This window comes from Coregonus clupeaformis, chromosome 10 (assembly GCF_020615455.1).
Source record: "Coregonus clupeaformis isolate EN_2021a chromosome 10, ASM2061545v1, whole genome shotgun sequence".
Taxonomy (NCBI): Eukaryota; Metazoa; Chordata; class Actinopteri; order Salmoniformes; family Salmonidae; genus Coregonus; species Coregonus clupeaformis.
The window spans coordinates 63,053,841-63,070,044 of NC_059201.1; the positions used below are offsets into that span (position 1 = coordinate 63,053,841).

At 46.3% G+C, this 16,204-nt stretch overlaps 1 pseudogene; it reads left to right on the plus strand.

Annotated features, from left to right (window-relative positions):
• The first annotated feature begins 12,461 nt into the window (after positions 1-12,461).
• LOC121550343 lies at positions 12,462-15,836 on the plus strand (annotated as a pseudogene).
• The last annotated feature ends 368 nt before the right edge of the window (positions 15,837-16,204 follow it).

Here is a 16,204-nt window from a genome sequence, read left to right on the forward strand (position 1 = left end):
AGCTGTAATTTATAACACACCTCGTTCAACCTTCCCAGGACTTTAAATGGCCCTACAAACCGCCGACCCAGTTTCCGACAGGGCAGGCGGCGGGGCAGGTTCCTGGTAGAGAGCCAGACTCGATCACCAGGTGCGTACACCGGTCCCTCACTGCGGTGGAGATCGGCGCTCGCCTTATGACGTCGGAGGGCCCGCTGCAGGTGGGCGTGTGCAGCGTTCCATGTCTCCTCCGAGCGCCTCGCCCACTCATCCACCGCAGGAGCCTCGATCTGGCTCTGCTGCCAGGGTGCCAGAACCGGCTGGTAACCTAACACACATTGGAAAGGGGTTAGGTTAGTGGAGGAATGGCGTAGGGAATTCTGGGCCATTTCGGCCCAGGGAGACGTACCTTGCCCACTCCTCCGGCCGGTCCTAGCAGTATGTTCTAAGAAACCTGCCCACATCCTGGTTTACACGTTCCACCTGCCCATTACTCTCCGGGTGGTAACCCGAGGTGAGGCTCACCGAGACCCCCCAACCGCTCCATAAAGGCCCTCCAGACTCTGGAGGTAAATTGGGGACCTCGATCAGACACAATATCCTCGGGTACCCCGTAGTGCCGGAACACATGGGTGAATAGGGCTTCGGCAGTTTGCAGGGCGGTAGGAAGGCCCGGCATGGGGAGCAAACGACAGGCCTTAGAAAACCGGTCCACAACGACCAGTATAGCGGTATTCCCCTGTGAAGGAGGAAGGTCAGTAAGGAAATCCACCGAGAGGTGGGACCATGGTCGTTGTGGCACGGGCAGGGGTAGTAACTTACCCCTAGGCAGATGTCTAGGCGCCTTACACTGGGCGCACACCGAGCAGGAGGAAACATAAACCCTCACATCCCTTGCCAACGTGGGCCACCAGTACTTGGCACTAAGACAGTGCACTGTCCGGCCGATACCCGGATGTCCAGAGGAGGGTGACGTGTGAGCCCAATAGATCAATCGATCCCGAACCTCGAGCGGAACGTACTTCCGACCCTCCGGGCACTGTGGTGGACTAGGGTCGGTGCGTAACGCCCGCTCGAGCTCAGCATCGACCTCCCACACTACCGGTGCCACCAGACACGACTCCGGCAGTATGGGAGTGGGCTCCACGGACCTCTCCTCCGTGTCATACCGCCGAGACAGCGCATCTGCCTTACCGTTCTGGGACCCAGGGATGTACGTGATCTTAAACGTAAACCGGGTCAAAAACATATTCCATCTAGCCTGCCGAGGGTTTAGCCTCCTCGCTGCCCGGATGTACTCCAGGTTACGGTGGTCCGTCAAAATGAGGAAAGGGTGTTGAGCCCCCTCAAGCCAGTGCCTCCACACCTTTAGGGCCAGTACCACGGCTAACAGCTCCATGTCCCCTACGTCATAGTTTCGCTCCGCCGGACTGAGCTTCTTGGAATAAAAAGCACAGGGGCGGAGTTTAGGTGGCGCGCCTGATCTTTGTGAAAGCACGGCTCCTATACCGGCCTCAGACGCGTCCACCTCTACCTGAAATGGTAAAGAGGGATCCGGATGCGCCAGCACTGGAGCCGAGGTAAACAGGTCCTTCAGCCTCCCAAATGCCCTGTCCGCCTCGGCAGACCACTGCAGACGCACCGGGCCCCCCTTCAAGAGAGACGTGATGGGAGCTGCCACCTGTCCAAAACCCCGGATAAACCTCCGGTAGTAATTCGCAAACCCCAAAAACTGCTGCACCTCCTTCACAGTGGTTGGTGTTTGCCAATTACGCACGGCTGACACCCGGTCTACCTCCATCTTCACCCCTGACGCAGACAACTGATACCCCCAAAAAGGAGACCGACTCCTGGAAAAACAGACACTTCTCTGCCTTAACATACAGGTCGTGCTCCACCAGCCTCCGCAACACTCTGCGCACCAGGGCCACATGCTCGACACGGGTAGGCGAGTACACGAGAATATCATCTATGTACACCACGACCCCCTGCCCCTGCATGTCCCTGAAGATCTCATCCACGAATGATTGGAAAACTGACGGAGCGTTCATCAACCCGTATGGCATGACAAGATACTCGTAATGGCCCGAGGTGGTACTAAAGGCTGTCTTCCATTCATCGCCCTCCCTGATGCGCACCAAGTTGTACGCGCTCCTGAGATCTAATTTAGTGAAGAAACGCGCCACATGCAAGGACTCAGTCATGGTCGCAATCAGCGGGAGTGGATAACTGTACTTCACCGTGATCTGATTGAGACCACGGTAATCGGATGCATGGGCGCAAACCACCATCCTTCTTCTTCACAAAAAGAAACTCGAGGATGCAGGGGAAGTGGAAGGCCGTATGTATCCTTGTCTCAGAGATTCGTCTATGTAAGTCTCCATAGCTTTCTTCTCCTCCTGAGACAGAGGATACACATGGCTCCGTGGGAGCGCAGCTCCTGCCTGGAGGTCTATCGCACAATCTCCCTGCCTATGGGGCGGCAACTGCGTTGCCCTCGACTTACTAAACGCAATAGCCAAATCCCCATACTCAGGGGGAACGTGCAATGCGGGCACCTGGTTTGGACTCTCCACCGAGGTAGCCCCTCTACGGAAACGCCTAAACATCTACCCACACACTGGGCAGACCACTCCATCAGAGCCCTCTCCTGCCACGAAATAGATGGGTTATGGGTACTCAACCAGGGCATGCCCAGCACCACCGGATACGCAGGAGAGTCAATCAGAAATAGCTGAATCATCTCCTGATGACCCCCTGCGCACACATCCTAAGTGGCGCAGTGACCTCCCTGATCAAGCCCGCACCCAACGGACGGCTATCTAGGGCATGAACGGGGAAAGGGACATCAACAGGAAGAAGGGGAATCCCTAAAGCTAAACAAAATTTCTTATCAATAAAATTCCCAGCCGCGCCTGAATCTACCAGCGCCTTATGCTGGGAATGAGGTGCTACCTGTGGAAAACTCACAGGCAAACAGAAATGTGCAATAGAGAGCTCTGGGTGAGTGGGGCGCCTACTCACCTGGAAGGAATCCCCAGTGCGGGACCTGTCGTCTGGGCTGCTGCGGCTCCTGCTGATTCCATTTTAAGGTGTGTTATTCTGTCACGCGTGCTGTAGGTGGGTGTAGTGGTGGAATCAAACGCAGGACACCGAAGTATAGTCCAACAGACTTTAGTAACTCTCCAACAAGGAAATTACGAGAACACTTGCCCGTAGGCGAAATAACGCACGAAGGCGAACAAAACAAATGCGCACTACACAGGTGCGTAAACACTCCACGCAGTGGAGGGAAGCTCAACCGAGCGAAATAGCGAACATCAGCCCTACACACGACAGACAAAAATCAATAACACACAACACCTGACAAACACAACGAGAACTAAATAGGACACTAATGACACTAAATGAAAATAGGTGTGACAACAATCAGACAAAAGCAACCGAACATGAAACATACAACGGTGGCAGCTAGTATTCCGGAGACAACGAACGCCGAAGCCTGCCCGAACAAGGGAGAGAGGCAGCCTCGGCCGAAACCGTGACACGTCACGTCTGGAGAAAACCTGGCACCATCCCTACTGTGAAGCATGGTGGTGGCAGCATCATGCTGTGGGGATGTTTTTCAGCGCCAGGGACTGGGAGACTAGTCAAGATCGAGGGAAAGATAAACGGAGCAAAGTACAGAGAGATCCTTGATGAAAACCTGCTGCAGAGACCTCAGGACCTCCAACAGGACAATGACCCTAAGCACACAGCCAAAACAATGCAGGAGTGGCTTGGGGACAAGTCTCTGAATGTCTTTGAGTGGCCCAGCCAGAGCCCGGACATGAACCTGATCGAACATCTTGGGAAACACCTGAAAATAGCTGTGCAGCGACGCTCCCCATCCAACCTGACAGAGCTTGAGAGGATCTGCAGAGAAAAAATGGGAGAAACTCCCCAAATACAGGTGTGCCAAGCTTGTAGCGTCATACCCAAGAAGACTTGAGGCTGTAATCGCTGCCAAAGGTGTTTCAACAAAGTACAGAGTAAACGGTCTGAATACTTATGTAAATGTAATATTTCAGCATTTAGTTTTTTTATTATACATTTGCAAACATTTCTAAAAACCTGTTTTTGCTTTGTCGTAATGGGGTATTGTGTGTAGATTGATGAGGAAAAAAACAATTGAATACATTTTATAATACGGCTGTAAAGTAACAAAATGTCGAAAAAGTCAAGGGATCTGAATAATTTCCGAATGCACTGTATAGCCTTTCTATTCCCTAGGCTACTAGGTTCAATTAAATGAGAGATGCGCATGGTAATTTGTTGTATGGCTCCTTCGGGAATATATACCCATCACGGCCAGAAAAGGTGAGGAATATATTCTGCAATGGTTATGAAGATAAAATAAATAGGATGTCTAACTATGTCTAATTATTTTAAATTACAAATAAATGTAAAATCTAAAATAAGAATGGTTGCATTTTTATAAAACAGATAACAAACAGTATTTTTTTCGTAATTTAACATGTGTTTACCTGTGGAGGTGGCTGTATTCAAATTGCAGGGGGCAGGGACACCAGACGAGGCTGCTATGGTGGTGTGACCAGGGGAGACGGAGGAGGCAGTTGGTCCAGAGGAGGCCGTGTTGGTGGTGACAGACAGGGGGGTGGTGTGCATCGTGGTGGTGGTGGACAAAACCGCAGACGATGGCTTGGAGGAGCTGGTGTTTGTAATGGTGGGGTTGAGGGGCCAAAGATGGTGTGGCCGGGAGACGTGGCCTTCTTCTGCAGCTGGGGACTCCGGCGGCTCCTACAGGTGTTGCACATTGGGAAGCACTGCTGGCAGTGGTAATGCAGCTGTCAGGAGTGGTTCCAGCAGGGGGTCCAGCAGAGGCGATGGTCTCATCCATGGCAGCCCTCTCCTGTGCCCTCTGTGTTCTGAGGGCTGCCCGACGCTCTTTCTCCTCTGCCTCTGCCCTCTACGTCTCACCCCTCTCCTGCCACTGAAGCGTGTATTCCTCCCCGGTGAGGCATGTGGCGACCACAGGGAGTCTTCTGTATCGGTCTAGCCGATACTTCAGGACAGTAAAGATGTGCCCCAGGTCCTTCGCTATCAGCCCCCCCTCTATTAGGGGGTGTTCTTCTAGAGCTAGGCCTGGGACTGGAGCAGGGGCTGAGGGTCCTCGTGTGGTCACTGGGGAGGAGGTGCTGATGCATGGCACAGTGCTGCTGGTTCCAGGAGAGGCGGTGGTGGGACCCGGTAGGGACCAATACGGCATTAAACGGGACCCTTCAATGGCTGAAGGGTCAAAAGGGAAGAGGCCACACTTCTTAAACCCTTCCACCACATAGCGCATGTCCTTGCATCGCTGGTACGGGTAGCGGAATACTCTGGCAAATTCTGATTTGTTTACCATGTAGGAGTAGTTAAAATGGCTAAGGTCTCCAGCTACCTTGGAGAACTCAGCCTTTAAAAGGGCGAAAGTATGCCACGTCCAGCGGCTTTAGGACATGGGTGCAGTGTGGTGGAAGAAAAAGAACCCCTTCCCTTAGTGCCGCCGCGAGCACCTCCAGGTCCATCGAAGAGGAGAAGGAGAGGGCCCTCTTTCACTCCACGCTTAATGAAGTACTGAAACCACTTCCTGAACAGGTCCCCGTCAATGTAGCAAATGTTTGACCGTCCATATACAAGACTTGGGGGGGGGGGCTCCCAGTGTGTAGTGGCCACCGGGGAAACACTTGGGGTAGTTGATAAATGGTGGGACGTCCTCCCCAGCTGCGTTGAAGCAGGCCAGCACTGTGATGTGCTCCTTGGTCCCCGGAGCCTGCTGGTACACATGTTTTGCGCCCCGGGGAGCCAGCACTTTGTGCCTGCTCTGGTCGCTACGAAACCCAGACTCAACGCAGTTATAGATTTGTCTGGGTTTCTCCCTCAACCCACTCTCCTCCAAGTGCTTCTCATAAGAAGTAAAGAAGGTGTCCATCGTCGGATGTGTGGCACACTCAGCTCTCCCCGTCCAGGGTGTCCGGACTCCTCATGCTCAGGTTCTTGTGCCTCCTCCTGAACATTTCCCACCACCTCTTCCCCAGTGGTGGGATTGTTTCCCCTGGGTGCCGAAACCTACAATAGAATAGAATATATAATTGTCCATCCAGGATGAAAATGTTTGTTTTGGCATCACCATACACATCCACATTTACATCACACACATTGAGAACTGTCAGTCCAGCAATCTACATACATAAACACATAGAACACCAAATACCTGCATATTTTGTCTACGTATTTCATCAGCCTCTGTCTGGTGAAGGGGAACCCATGGCTGGCGCAGTAGATATAGTACAGCATTTTCAGAGAATTTTCATCCTCTGGTGCAAGCAATGTGGGTGGTCCACTGCGACAACCATGGGTCACCCGGCCGCTCAGCCTGTCCTCCAGGGTCTGCCGAGGTACACCATGCACCTTGGTAGATAAGAAAATAAAACTGTTACTAGCAGATAAAATTCACATACACATGGTAATCTCCTAAAAACAAAAGATGCCTAACCTCGGCAGCCTGGCGGATACCCATGCCTGCCCCGCAGTCCTCCATGGCATGGAACATGTCCACCTCACTCCACTGCTTCCTCTTGACTTTCTCCATGCTGTTGGGGTAAATACATGTAGCTAAATAACTTGGCATACTATACACATTTTAGAAAGATAACTCAATCTGAATATGTATAAACATTTACATTTCAAAGTTAAGGCATTGAAAGGTGATGAAAGTTTTCACAATAACTGAAAGTGTACCCACGTTTTTTGTTTGATGTTATCTGTAATGAAAATTAGTGTCCCAATTAGTTTAATATTGATGAATGTATTGTAACATTTGACTAAATACTGCCTCTATGTAGCTGTTGTAAGATGAAACATAGCCAACAGTGATAGGTGTCAAAAGTGAATGGTTCAAAGTTCCAAATACATTTTTGCAGATTGTGCAAAACGATCCCGTCAGAGGACTCCAATTTTGATACGATAAAGCTTGACAACATTCAGCTTACAATTTCTTTCCTTTTTGCTGTCTTAGCAGTTCTATCAACATTTAGCAACTAAGCTAGCAACATTAGAAAATCCGTTAGCTATATTTCAGAGGTAAAAAGTTGGATATTAAATTATGTGTGGTCTGTCGCGCAGTCGAATTTTACAATATACAGCGTGTCCCACAAAATGTGTACATATATAACTTTTTTGAAAACTCTCAAAACCTAATTTAACTTACATAACTTGCACTGAAAATCGGTGGTCAGCTACAGTGGGGAAAAAAAGTATTTAGTCAGCCACCAATTGTGCAAGTTCTCCCACTTAAAAAGATGAGAGAGGCCTGTAATTTTCATCATAGGTACTCGTCAAGTATGACAGACAAAACGAGAATTTTTTTTCCAGAAAATCACATTGTAGGATTTTTAATGAATTTATTTGCAAATTATGGTGGAAAATAAGTATTTGGTCAATAACAAAAGTTTCTCAATACTTTGTTATATACCGTTTGTTGGCAATGACACAGGTCAAACGTTTTCTGTAAGTCTTCACAAGGTTTTCACACACTGTTGCTGGTATTTTGGCCCATTCCTCCATGCAGATATCCTCTAGAGCAGTGATGTTTTGGGGCTGTCGCTGGGCAACACGGACTTTCACCTCCCTCCAAAGATTTTCTATGGGGTTGAGATGTGGAGACTGGCTAGGCCACTCCAGGACCTTGAAATGCTTCTTACGAAGCCACTCCTTCGTTGCCCGGGCGGTGTGTTTGGGATCATTGTCATGCTGAAAGACCCAGCCACGTTTCATCTTCAATGCCCTTGCTGATGGAAGGAGGTTTTCACTCAAAATCTCACGATACATGGCCCCATTCATTCTTTCCTTTACACGGATCAGTCGTCCTGGTCCCTTTGCAGAAAACAGCCCCAAAGCATGATGTTTCCACCCCCATGCTTCACAGTAGGTATGGTGTTCTTTGGATGCAACTCAGCATTCTTTGTCCTCCAAACACGACGAGTTGAGTTTTTACCAAAAAGTTATATTTTGGTTTCATCTGACCATATGACATTCTCCCAATCCTCTTCTGGATCATCCAAATGCACTCTAGCAAACTTCAGATGGGCCTGGACATGTACTGGCTTAAGCAGGGGGACACGTCTGGACTTGAGTCCCTGGCGGCGTAGTGTGTTACTGATGGTAGGCTTTGTTACTTTGGTCCCAGCTCTCTGCAGTTCATTCACTAGGTCCCCCCGTGTGGTTCTGGGATTTTGCTCACCGTTCTTGTGATCATTTTGACCCCACGGGGTGAGATCTTGCGTGGAGCCCCAGATCGAGGGAGATTATCAGTGGTCTTGTATGTCTTCCATTTCCTAATAATTGCTCCCACAGTTGATTTCTTCAAACCAAGCTGCTTACCTATTGCAGATTCAGTCTTCCCAGCCTGGTGCAGGTCTACAATTTTGTTTCTGGTGTCCTTTGACAGCTCTTTGGTCTTGGCCATAGTGGAGTTTGGAGTGTGACTGTTTGAGGTTGTGGACAGGTGTCTTTTATACTGATAACAAGTTCAAACAGGTGCCATTAATACAGGTAACGAGTGGAGGACAGAGGAGCCTCTTAAAGAAGAAGTTACAGGTCTGTGACAGCCAGAAATCTTGCTTGTTTGTAGGTGACCAAATACTTATTTTCCACCATAATTTGCAAATAAATTCATTAAAAATCCTACAATGTGATTTTCTGGAATTTTTTTTCTCAATTTGTCTGTCATAGTTGACGTGTACCTATGATGAAAATTACAAGCCTCTCTCATCTTTTTAAGTGGGAGAACTTGCACAATTGGTGGCTGACTAAATACTTTTTTTCCCCACTGTAGCTAGAAGGGTGTCTTTAGTCGCAAAACGTACCGTTATTTTCCAGCCCATTTACATTGAGGGAAAAAAGTATATGATCCCCTGCTGATTTTGTACGTTTGCCCACTGACAAAGAAATGATCTATAATTTTAATGGTAGGTTTATTTGAACAGTGAGAGACAGAATAACAACTAAAAAACTAAAAAAACGCATATCAAAAATGTTATAAATTGATTTGCATTTTAATGAGGGAAATAAGTATTTGACCCCCTCTCAATCATAAAGATTTCTGGCTCCCAGGTGTCTTTTATACAGGTAACGAGCTGAGATTAGGTGCACACTCTTAAAGGGAGTGCTCCTAATCTCAGCTTATTACCTGTATAACAGACACCTGTCCACAGAAGCAATCAATTAATCAGATTCCAAACTCTCCACCATGGCCAAGACCAAAGAGCTCTCCTAAGATGTCAGGGACAAGATTGTAGACCTACACAAGGCTGGAATGGGCTACAAGACCATCGCCAAGCAGCTTGGTGAGAAGGTGACAACAGTTGGTGCGATTATTCGCAAATGGAAGAAACACAAAAGAACTGTCAATCTCCCTCGGCCTGGGGCTCCATGCAAGATCTCACCTTGTGGAGTTGCAATGATCATGAGAACGGTGAGGAATCAGCCCAGAACTACACGGGAGGATCTTGTCAATGATCTCAAGGCAGCTGGGACCATAGTCACCAAGAAAACAATTGGTAACACACTACACCGTGAAGGACTGAAATCCTGCAGCACCCGCAAGGTCCCCCTGCTCAAGAAAGCACATATACATGCCCGTCTGAAGTTTGCCAATGAACATCTGAATGATTCAGAGGAGAACTGGGTGACAGTGTTGTGGTCAGATGAGACCAAAATGAAGCTCTTTGGAATCAACTCAACTCGCCGTGTTTGGAGGACGAGGAATGCTGCCTATGACCCCAAGAACACCATCCCCATCGTCAAACTGCTAAGGGGACAGGACAACTTCACCACATCAAAGGGACGATGGACGGGGCCACGTACAGTCAAATCCTGGGTGAGAACCTCCTTCCCTCAGCCAGGGCATTGAAAATAGGTCGTGGATGGGTATTCCAGCATGACAATGACCCAAAACACACGGCCAAGGCAACAAAGGAGTGGCTCAAGAAGAAGCACACTAAGGTCCTGGAGTGGCCTAGCCAGTCTCCAGACCTTAATCCCCTAGAAAATCTGTGGAGGGAGCTGAAGGTTCGAGTTGCCAAACATCAGCCTCGAAACCTTAATGACTTGGAGAAGATCTGCAAAGAGGAGTGGGACAAAATCCCTCCTGAGATGTGTGCAAACCTGGTGGCCAACTACAAGAAACGTCTGACCTCTGTGATTGCCAACAAGGGTTTTGCCACCAAGTACTAAGTCATGTTTTGCAGAGGGGTCAAATACTTATTTCCCTCATTAAAATGCAAATCAATTTATAACATTTTTGACATGTGTTTTTCTGGATTTCTTTGTTGTTATTCTGTCTCTCACTGTTCAAATAAACCTACCATTAAAATTATAGACTGATCATTTCTTTGTCAGTGGGCAAACGTACTAAATCAGCAGGGGATCAAATACTTTTTTCCCCTCACTGTAAATGTTGAGCTCGAGGTGATTTAGTCCTCCAACCGCTAGAGAGTGTCCGAAGTTAGGGGGTGTCCGATGTTGGGGGAAAATTAGCTAAGTAGCTAACTAGCCAATATTCAACAATGTAGCTAAAATGTAAGCCATGTAACGGTAGCGAGCTAGCATTAAATAACAGCAGTTTAGCCAGCTAAGAGTATCTAGCTATCGTTTGTTATAGTAGCTACCTAGGTTATGGCTATTATCATTGAATAAGGGGTGCTAGCTAATTGAAGTAATGTTATGTTTACCCACTTGTACACGCTTGTCTTCAAAATAGTGTCCACTTTACAGTTAGCTAGTTAATCGTTAACTTGTGCCTCCCATATGTGCTACAGCCAACAGGCGAATTGTTAGCTAATATGTAGCTAGCTACCTAGCTATTATTATTAGCTAGCCAGCTATTAATAAAACAACTAGCAATCTTGCGTTGGCTTACATTAGAATTTTAATTTATATCCCTATATTTTACGCTCCAGCATTTTATACAATTAGTTTATATATCCGTGATATAATTATCATTTTATAACAGTTGTTGCTAACATATGAATATTTCTGTGCTCCATATCTCTCGCGATATAGTGGGAGAGAGGATGGGAAGGGAAAGTAGACTAGAGAGCAGGGTGGCAGCAGGAGGAGTTGCAGGGACTTTGTTTGCATTCAGAGTACTTGGATGGTGGGAAAATGGAGGGGCAGTAAATACATTTTGAAATGAAATCACCACCGTCTGTGAATCAGTATTTGTCTTATACTGAACTACTAGGCTATCTATTTCAAAAATGCATTATTTGCATGAATGTTTACAAAATGTTTACAACAAGCTTATATAATTGCATATAATTTAAAATGTTTTTGTAATTAAAATATATCCTTATGGAGATTGGTAAATCATTTATTTCAAACTAGCTGAATAGATCCATGATTACTGTAGGCTATAGTACATGCAGCCTTTCTGTGTCAGTGGCTACATGAGCACATACTGTAGGCCTACTGCTGTGTTTGGTGTTGTCCCTATAGCTTGCTTTCAGTATTGTGTTGTTTATACACAGTGTGTACTTACTGTCAATTCACGTTCCACCTTTCTCTTCATCCTCTATGGCATTTCTCTTTCACTTCACCAGCATGTGTTTATAGGTCCAATGCAGCCAGGTTTTTTTTCCCATCTCAATAGCAAATCCTTTCTGGGTAACAATTAAGTTCCTTACTGTGATTGTTTTCAAATAAAGTTTTCTAAAATAGACGAATGGACTACAATAGAATAGCATTGAATAGACTAAAATAGAATAGAGAAGGATTAGCCGGTGTGTTCATAATTTGTCTTTCATTTAAAAAAGGTATACTGGAAATCTTTAAATACTCTGGCTTTAATACAAATATGTTGAGAAGTAAGGAGGGACCTAACTAGTGGTAAGTTGTTTGTAGAAAAAATTACTTGCAATGCCATTTGTGCTGTAGGCTCTCTTTCTTTCATTCGCCCTCTCTGTCTCACACACACTCGCTCAATTATCTTCCAATAAATATATATATAATTCATTAGTGAGAAGAAATGCATAGACTGACATCTCGTGAACTGTTGAGGAACTACAGTGTATAGACTGACATTTCGACAAAGGTTGAACCGCATGTTGTTTCATTTGTGTTGAAATTTGAACCATTAACAGTTTTTTATACTTTTAATCATCACAAGGGAATGTAGGAAACAGGCTAGCTAAACTACTGACTGAACTTCTGGTTTCATTATTTGTGTGCCTTCTGGGCAGTTCTCCGCCCCTCTGGAACGCTCTGGAAAGACGAGAGCTTTCCTTTGCTGCGCTTGCAACGCATACGCCTCGCAGCGTCATTCATCGCACAGGAATGCTGCACTCTCATTGGTCAGAGTAGTCAGAGCGTTCGAGAAATGTCTAGAAATCAGGGATAGTATATATTCTGGTGAATTGCACTCATTTGAAACATCGACTCAACGAGAATACTAAAGGGTGAAGAAAGCAAGAAAAGAGGAGTTCGACTTCATAGGCTACTGCCTGATTCCTTTCATTGAGACCTCTACATTCACAAACTGTAAGTAACTTTCAGTAGCCTATTTTCATATGCATGACTGTTGTAAACTTTATGGAAATAGAACATTCTGCTATGTTGGTTGTGTAGACAGCCGGTTTAGCTATAACATTATATGCCAAAATATTTGGTTAACTAATACCGAAATAATTGTATTGAACTGTTACTGAAATAATATTACTACTGAAATAATCATCCATTTATTATATCCTTATTTCTGTGAACAGACTAGGGCTATATTCACCATGTTTTCTAGCATATTTTATTATAATTTCTTATTTTTAAGAAAATCTGCTCTAATTATGTGAAGATATTAACTCAATATTATTCAGGAGGGTGCAGTTCATACAAGGCCTATTGTAAAAAGACGTTTCTCTGTCATAGATTAGCAGAAATGATTGTGTCTGGCATTTTCTGTATGTTACACCCCACTGAATATGTGCCTGGCCGGTATTAGGCTAGCTAATAACACTAATAGGCTATATAACACAATGCAATACATTGACAACAGTGTTGTTATCAGACTCATTCAAATACTATTTATTGTATTTCAATTACTTTCAAATACCGGTACATTTAGAAGTATTTTGATATTTTTTATTTGAAAATACAATTAGTTGAATATTGGAATGCATTTGGCAATACATTTGGAAAGTATCAGCACGTATGTGAAAATACTCAAATACACAGACAACAAGTGTATTTTCAAACAAAAAATGTTTAAATACTCCATGCATTTGAACCCAGGACTGTTTGCTCCTAGGGGTATTTGAAATGTATTTATGAACTAGTTTCAAATAGTATTTATAGGAAATTATTAGAAAATACTTTCAAATAATTCCAGTAGAATTGGTTGATTCGGCCACATTATTTAAAATACAAATACTTAAATACGCATGTATTAGAACCCAGGTTTGGTTGTTATTCAAGTATATTTAGGCTAACACCTCTGTTGTTGGAGATTGACACTACTTGCACCTAGGTTTTCGTAGAATAATATCAATTTCTAAAACCTTCTTTCATTCTTTTGTAGGCAACTAACTCCAAACCATCAAGATGTCGTCAGCTAAAAGCCTGTCTATCGGCATTGACCTGGGCACCACCTACTCCTGTGTGGGGGTGTTCCAGCATGGTAAAGTAGAGATCATCGCCAACGACCAGGGCAACAGGACCACACCCAGCTATGTGGCCTTCACAGACACCGAGAGACTCATCGGTGACGCAGCAAAGAACCAGGTGGCCATGAACCCAAACAACACAGTTTTCGACGCTAAGCGCCTGATTGGCCGAAAGTTCGACGATCAGGTTGTGCAAGCCGACATGAAGCACTGGCCCTTCAAGGTGGTCAGCGATGGAGGAAAGCCTAAAGTTCAGGTAGATTACAAAGGTGAGAACAAATCCTTCAACCCAGAGGAAATCTCCTCCATGGTCCTGGTGAAGATGAGGGAGATCGCTGAGGCCTACCTGGGCCAGAAGGTGTCCAACGCAGTCATCACAGTCCCCGCCTACTTCAACGACTCACAGAGACAGGCCACTAAGGATGCTGGAGTGATCGCTGGGCTGAATGTACTGAGGATAATCAACGAGCCCACAGCGGCAGCAATCGCCTACGGCATGGACAAAGGCAAATCCAGGGAACGCAACGTCCTGATCTTTGATCTGGGCGGGGGCACCTTCGACGTGTCCATCCTGACCATTGAGGATGGGATCTTTGAGGTGAAGGCCACTGCTGGGGACACTCACCTGGGTGGGGAGGACTTTGACAACCGCCTCGTCAGCCACTTTGTGGAGGAGTTCAAGAGGAAACACAAGAAGGACATCAGCCAAAACAAGCGGGCTCTGAGGAGGCTGAGGACGGCCTGCGAGAGGGCCAAGAGAACCCTGTCCTCCAGCTCCCAGGCCAGCATTGAGATCGACTCCTCTTTGAGGGCATCGATTTCTACACCTCCATCACCAGGGCTCGTTTTGAGGAGATGTGTTCGGACCTCTTCAGGGGAACCCTGGAGCCCGTGGAGAAAGCCCTCAGGGACGCCAAGATGGACAAGGCCCAGATCCATGACGTTGTCCTGGTCGGAGGCTCCACCCGGATCCCCAAGGTCCAGAAGCTCCTGCAGGACTTCTTCAACGGTCGAGAGCTGAACAAGAGCATCAACCCAGACGAGGCGGTGGCCTACGGTGCTGCCGTCCAGGCGGCCATCTTGTCTGGCGACAAGTCTGAGAACGTCCAGGATCTGCTGCTGCTAGACGTGGCTCCCCTGTCCTTGGGCATCGAAACCGCCGGAGGGGTCATGACCGCCCTGATCAAACGCAACACCACCATCCCATCCAAACAGACCCAGACCTTCACCACTTATTCCGACAACCAGCCCGGGGTCCTGATCCAGGTTTACGAGGGAGAGAGAGCCATGACTAAGGACAACAACCACCTGGGGAAGTTTGAGCTCTGTGGAATCCCCCCTGCCCCACGAGGAGTCCCTCAGATCGAGGTGACCTTTGACATCGACGCCAATGGCATTCTGAACGTATCAGCGGTGGACAAGAGCACGGGCAAAGAGAACAAGATCACCATCACCAACGACAAGGGGCGGCTCAGCAAAGAGGATATTGAGAGGATGGTGCAGGATGCCGACAAATACAAAGCTGAGGACGACGCACAGAGGGAGAAGATAGCAGCCAAGAACTCCCTGGAGTCGTACGCCTTCAATATGAAGAGCAGCGTGGAGGATGACAACATCAAAGGTAAGATCAGCGAGGAGGACAAGAAGAAAGTGGTGGACAGGTGCGACCAGGCCATTTCCTGGTTGGAGAACAACCAGCTTGCAGACAAAGAGGAGTACGAGCTTCAACTGAAGGAGCTGGAAAAAGTGTGCCAGCCTATCATTACCAAGCTATACCAGCAAGGAGGGATGCCCACAGGTAGCTGTGGAGATCAGGCAAGGTCCAGCTCTGGTGCCAGCTCCCAAGGCCCAACCATTGAAGAGGTTGACTAAAGTGAGGGACTTGTATAATGGACTTTTCAAAATGCATTAGTATCAATGCATACGTTTTGCTATTCAGGAAATACTTTGTACATATACTGATTTCTACTGGTTGAAATTGAAATGCCTTTTCATGGCGCAGTGCTGTTTAGGAAGTGCTTAATATATTTATTGGTTGTACTGTAAAGATGACAATAGATAAACATATTGAAAGATCAAAGAAATTGTGATGTAAATGTGTTGTTTCATACCATATTGCGTTGCTGGACATTGCAAATAAAATGTATTGAAATAAGTTTATAGGTCTGTTGGTTGTTTCCTTGAATTCCTTCTTGTCATAACAGATTCAGTATTCACATTTTTATCATTTTTTTTACACAATACCATGAAATATTGTGAACAAAACTTTGATCGACGGCTAAACCACCAGAGAGAAGAGAGCAGGTGAGGACACCGTAATGGCCACTGTTTATCAATGCTTTATTCTTTGATAAAGTCTGATACAATCACTATGGTCCTTCTTGGAAAAAGAGGCACAGTGTGAAGGGAAAAATGATCGTAAAATCAGTACTCCTACTCTGAGATTCTTTGTGAAATATTAGTTATAAAGCTAATTTCCTGCTACTCTACACAGTGGAGATTTCAGCACGTAAATCTTGGTGGGGCAA